At 34.2% G+C, this 6,211-nt stretch overlaps 1 long non-coding RNA gene across 3 annotated transcripts; it reads right to left on the reverse strand.

The window, feature by feature from the left end:
- Positions 1-406: 406 nt before the first annotated feature.
- On the reverse strand, positions 407-3,620 carry LOC113278241. 3 transcript variants are annotated; one of them, XR_003325380.1, is made up of 5 exons: positions 3,488-3,620; positions 3,242-3,388; positions 3,069-3,127; positions 2,137-2,834; positions 407-1,203 (listed from the first exon to the last, which is right to left on the reverse strand). It is a non-coding gene; the product is annotated as an uncharacterized LOC113278241 (long non-coding RNA). The 3 variants fall into 3 exon arrangements; XR_003325379.1 differs by lacking the exon at positions 3,488-3,620 and having other exon boundaries at positions 3,242-3,481; XR_003325381.1 differs by lacking the exon at positions 3,488-3,620 and having other exon boundaries at positions 407-1,259; positions 3,242-3,481.
- Between the last annotated feature and the right edge of the window lie 2,591 nt (positions 3,621-6,211).

The following is a 6,211-nucleotide window of genomic DNA, read 5'->3' on the forward strand; positions in this document are numbered from 1 at the left end:
CATCGCAACTATAGTTTTTAGTTTCCAAACTCTTCGGCAACAATGAGATGCCAACTACATATAATGCCCTAGTAGCCTCACACATCTAAGCAACTAAAAACACCAACTAAAGCAAGATTAGTTGCTTAAGCCTTCGCAAACTAGTTAAAAAATTTTAGTCCTCTATCAAGATGGTTCGGATGAGCACATCATGTTCAAGGCCATTGTCAATTATGTTTTTGGTTCTTTTATAAATAGCCTGCTTGGAAGAAAAAAATTAGCTTGATGTTTTCTACTCTTGTTTTGAATATTATAATCCGGATGACAACAAGTTACCTGGAGTATTAATTTTGTAACCCAAACAAAGTTTGATTAAAGAAAATACAGGAAAGGATAAGACTATCCTCCCAAATTTCATTGAGTTTGCATTAATTTAATAAGAATTTGCGAAATTTTAACACTTTGATTTGCTATCAAATTCTTGATCAGTCGTTTTGAAAAAAAGAAAATGTTGTTTTCAGTTGAGGAATTTCGACTACTACTCTTCCCTTTCGAGATTCCTTAACCAGCCGACAGTATGTACAAAAGACTTCACAGTGAAATGTGCAACTTAGATCCTTACAGCACTCCGGTTAAATTATGGTTCATGGAAATGGTTCAAGAAAACGAGTGCCTTGAAACACTCTTAAAAGTTTACAAAAGATTAAAAATAGGAATCATGAAAGACTTAAAAGTTCACAAAGATTAAAAGTTTGAACTGTACTGTGTTCCCAAATGGGAAGTACCGGATGTCGGAATAGTTTCGTAACTCAGCTGCAGTTTCGTAACTCAACTTTTGCAACGAGAAGAAGTCCTAACAGCAAGTAAAAATTGGAGGCATCATAGTTCATTTCTTGCAGCAAATCAAACGTTTCGTCGTCATGGTCGTCCTGCACCACATTTCAAGTATCAGAAGTTTCCCTCACCTGGTCCTCCCCTTCTTCATGGTATATCCAATAGACATATGCCGGCATAAACCCATTCCACATAATATGTCCGTGCACTTCAGACACAAGATATCTGTTATTGTTATTGCAATCCTTACAAGGACACAATTTTCTGCCTTGGTTCTAAATCCCGACTCGCAAAGTCTATGAACTTTTGGTCTCCTGTAGTGAAAGCATCATTGTCTCTTGGCAGTCTATCCACCTCTTGTCATTCAAACTAAAGTCTTGGAAATCCATCCTATGAATAAAAGTATCAATTCGATGAGCAGTTTTAGATGTAAATCATTAAAATCCCTGAAAAAAAGTCTGAATTAGAGTAATAAATTAAACATGCTCCAGTAAATTAAACATAATTGGGAGTATTAGTTGGGAACCAATCGCTTTATTATAAAAAGACCAAAAACAGGGAAATCATCATGACATAATGCAGACAAATGAAAATGAGTTAATAGCAAAGAAAGTCGTAGTTCAAGCCTAACAAAAACGTACACAATGGATTTAATTCATATGGCAGTACATTGCAAGTAGAGTCACGCAGGGGTATAAGACTTTCAGCTGACGTAGTAAAACAAAAATATTAGATGAGAGTATTTGAGATGCAGAGTGGGGAGGGTACAAAATTTACAAAAGAAATCTAACTTTTTGCTAGCAGAGTCGAAACAACAGCATGAAGGACTTGAAGAAAAAACCTTGGTGAATGAGGTCTACAAAGAAGTGCAAGATAAATTCATATGACAGTTAAGAATGTATTGTAAGTTTCAAAAACGTAATTGAAGAAAATATGGCAAATTTTGGTACACAAGTGGGGTTGAGAACTGTAGTTGCTTGGGATATTTTGGCACTTGGGTTCCTGTTAATGAAATCAAAAATATTTACTACACTTGAACTTCTACACCATTTGAGAACATCCTTTCTCTTTTTGAATTGGAAGTAGATGTTTCAACTGATGTTAAACCTTACTTTGACAGAGTTACGTAATCACAAAGACCTTTGGTTCTTTTTTTTCTAGAACAGTTGCTGGACTGACGTATTGCAAGCTATAATCACTTAGTCCAGTTAAGGGGTTGCTAGAAAGTATCATCTCATCTCAACAACATCACCATCTCTTAAGTGTAAGTTATAACATCATATAAAAGTTTACACTATAAGAACTTTAAGCATCTAAATATACCTTGAGCAGCTTTCCTCCAAGGCGTGCAAACTTCCCGGGGTGCTTTGAGGTATTCCACCACTTCCTTGAATTCACAATTTGTAGAATTAATCTAAATCAAGTTATCTAAGGAAATTGAACTAGCGAGGGAAAACATATATATACAATAAAGATAATTTATGATTTAGATTGATTGCTCGATGAAAACATTCATTGACAACTACATAGCAGTTCTACGACTTCTAGTATTTCCATTCCAGTAACAAGTATTTCGCGGAACTCTTAAACAACACTTGCATTTCCCAGAGGCAAATACATGAAATGGATGCAACAATCCGGATAGATTGAATATAACTCCAAATACACAAACACCACAGTTGGACAATCTATTTTTCTATGATTCAATCTATTTTTCGTCACAATGTACCTCTCAATTCAATTCACATAAGTCAGAAAAATTTGTCACTTAAACTGCCAATTTTCGGAAAAAATTTGTTGCATAATCATGTCAAATATGAACCTAAAAAAAAGAATCTTACATTCCACCATTCGAATTACCACTTGAAAAGAGGATAGAAAATTCTTCAAAAGCTTAATATCTGATGCCAAACACCAATAAGTGATCAAGATCAAGCAACATTGTCTAGTAAATGCAACTGAGATGGGAATTATCAGAATCCATTAGATAGATATGAACGCCCTTATACCCAAAGACATGCCTGCAGCAAATAACAAATGTCATATAGAAATTAAAAAAAATAATGGGTCAATTGAAAATCAGTTTCCATCAATCAAAATAAATTAGACAAATTACTCCCTTTGATTGGGAATTTCAAATCAATTGAAAACACCTAATCAATTGAAAACCCCCAAATCAGCTATATCTCAGTTATAATTTCAATATTCGAGCCAATTATAAATTATGGGAAAAAGCAATCAATCTCGTTTCTAACCTTGTATTTTTTGAAGCTAACTCTCTTTCAAACAATCTCATTAAAAATCCAACTTCCATCTGAAACACGGATCGAGTTCATCAAAAATCAGCTTAATCAAATCTGATGGAAAATTCTAAGAGTAATTTTTTCAAACAGTACATAAGCATATGAAATTTTTTCAGAAACTTAACTTGAGGTCAAACCAACTGTCAGTAGGGAAGGAAAATTCTCTGATAACTTCTCCATCAAACTTTTTCGTGTTTCATTTCTCACACATCAAGTGGAAACCCTACATCTTTTCTCAACACATCATCAACTGCAACTTTCTCAAGGTTCTCCTGCAGGAAGAGAGAGTTGAAGTCGTTCGCATAAGTGAAGTAAAAGTTTCGGTACGAAAAAGAAATAGATTTCATCAGAGAAAAGAGGCAAGACTATACCAAAAAAACAAGTGTGTTTAGAGATTTAAGTTTTCAATTTTGGGTATCGAGTATATTGACATATGTTTGGGCGGGACGCAAAACTGGAGGCGCGAAAATTGAATTCGCCCGCGAAAGTTGCCGCCATATTTCCTTCACCCAAACTTTTGGGCGCCAAAGGAAATTGTAGTACCAAGGTTGTATTGAACGGTTAAGATGGCAATTCGTGTGATAATGGATGGAAAAGATGGCAATCCATGTGACAAATAGGCTATGATTTCTATTGGTCAGAATAAATAACATATGGATTCTGGGCCTGGCTGACTGATGATTATCTTGTGTGTCTCATGCTTCAAGAAAAAAATCTTGAGTGGTCTGAAATTCCATCTCTCGGCCAATTTTACAAAATTATCGAAGATTTGTAAATTTGGATGTGTCAATAAATAACAAATTTATGTGAATTCGGCGTGATTATTTACAATACAATCTTGTTAAAAGGGCGGCATGATCCATTAGAGGGACGACAACTTTATAAGACAAAAAGGGTCATTACATGGTAATTCATGCCACCCCTTATCAAAAAAATATGGAAATGACCAATTAACCCTTATTATTAATAATCAAGATTAGTGTTGATAATCAAGATTAGTGTTGATAATTAATTTTCACTTATAATAACTCTAAAATCAGATTTTAGAGTTGAAAAAAAAAAGTTGTGAGGAGAAGAAAAAAGACATTTTTGTGAAACCCTAAATTTTGATTCACTCAACCAAAATCTAGGATTTCAATGACAAATTTGAGATGGGTGAACCTCTAAATTAGTTCCCATTAGCTTTTTGTCGCTCAAAATTATCTAAAGTACGTAAAAAAATCGAAACATTTAAAATTTCAGAAGAACTTACGGTTCGAATTTAGCTCGTTACCAACCGTAACTCTCAGTTACGGTTCCAAAAGTATCGAATACCAACCGTAACTGGTTCAATTTGAGGAAAACCCAATCGTAATACCAGTCACGGTTGGTAGAATGACAACATATAGCAACCGTAACAAATTACGGTTGATAACTAATGAATCGAGATCAACCGTAATTAACCTACGGTTGGTAAGGTTATTTAAGTTACAAGTCGTAACTCAAATTCGGTTGGTAACAGTGATGCAATTACAAACCGTACATAAAAAGAAAATGAAACATCCAGGACAACTTACGGTTCGTAACTTAAGTAATGAGACCAACCGTAAGTAATTTACGGTTGGAAAAAAATTCGTAACTGAATATTTTATCTCAAAATCAAGAACTTACGGTTGGTATTTGAGTTAAATGAACCGTAACATCAACCAAATCTATAGTTACGGTTCCAATTGGAGTTATTACCAACCGTAACTCACATGCAACACAAAAATTTCAATTTCGATTTTGATTCAAAACCCTAATTTTTGATACAAAACTAACTTAAATCAAACACAATAAACAAAATCCTAACTGGGCCTTTTGGAAATATAGTTTTCAATCAACGATTATCAATTTTTCAAATCGCTGATTAATCGAGGACGATGAAAATTTCAATTTTAATGGAGGAGAAGAAGAGAAGAGAAGATGAAAAAAATCAAAAAAACTGTTTTGATTTTTCTGATTTCATTAGGTTAAAAATAGGAGTAGGGTAATCTAGTCAATTTACACCCCCTATAGGACATCCCCTAACCAATAAGAGGGACATTGCTATCACCCTTGCCGCCACTCCAATGGAACATGCCGCCCCTTTAACATGATTGTTACAATAATTGACAATTTTTCTGTATGCGATTAAATAATTGTCGCTTATCGGTATAACTAACATACTATCCACTCATCAATCGGTGGATAACAGGTAAAACCGACGGATATCAAGTAAATTTGATTACCATTGGGTGAATACGATGTAAAATGTAAATCGAGAAATGTATATATTTAAGTATTGTTAGTTAATATGACTTTTGAAGTTGTTTGATCTTATCGGATATATTTAAACAACTACATAAGTTGATTCCAAAAAAAATTCATCCATCTTTGTAGTTCAAGCGATCTCATAATATTATTTGTTGAGATTCACATAAGTTAATTTTAAGACAGACCCTCAACTCTAAAATTCACCCGATCTTCTTGAATATGCATAAACATTTACATAATTTAAATCCGGTACTATAAATAAGATATTCTTGGAATATCGAACTCTAAGATATTCTTTAAATGTCACTGGATTTGTTTAGGGATTCACCGAATTTGATCCTAAAATCTATTCACAAGTACTTCTCCGCAATTTGACCAAGCTTTTTTGATTTTCTGAAAGATTTACATAAGTTAATTAATGGTAATTTTTTGAGGACCGGAAAAAATCTCTTCTAGTTTGGTAGACTAATATCGAGGCTAATAATTTTTTTTGTCATAATGGAGTACTTAATGAGAGCTATGAAATACTCATCTTTGACCACAGTATCGAATATGGATATGCTAGGGGTCAATCGTGAGTTTGTCCATATTAGACTAGTGTACCTCGAAAGGATGTTCTAGGAGCCTTTCATGAGACCCAGGAGCAAAATGGACAATGTATCTTGATGTTCTAGGAATCATTCAAAGGCACAAGCAAGACTAGCCATGGCCTAGAGTAGACATGACCAGTTGTACCTCGTGGGCATGTAGTCGGAATCAGTCTCTGATCTCAGATTGGGGCGAACGTCGTACTTACCTTAGATAGTAAGTCTCTTCTCATG

Source organism: Papaver somniferum, chromosome 5, assembly GCF_003573695.1.
Source record: "Papaver somniferum cultivar HN1 chromosome 5, ASM357369v1, whole genome shotgun sequence".
Taxonomy (NCBI): Eukaryota; Viridiplantae; Streptophyta; class Magnoliopsida; order Ranunculales; family Papaveraceae; genus Papaver; species Papaver somniferum.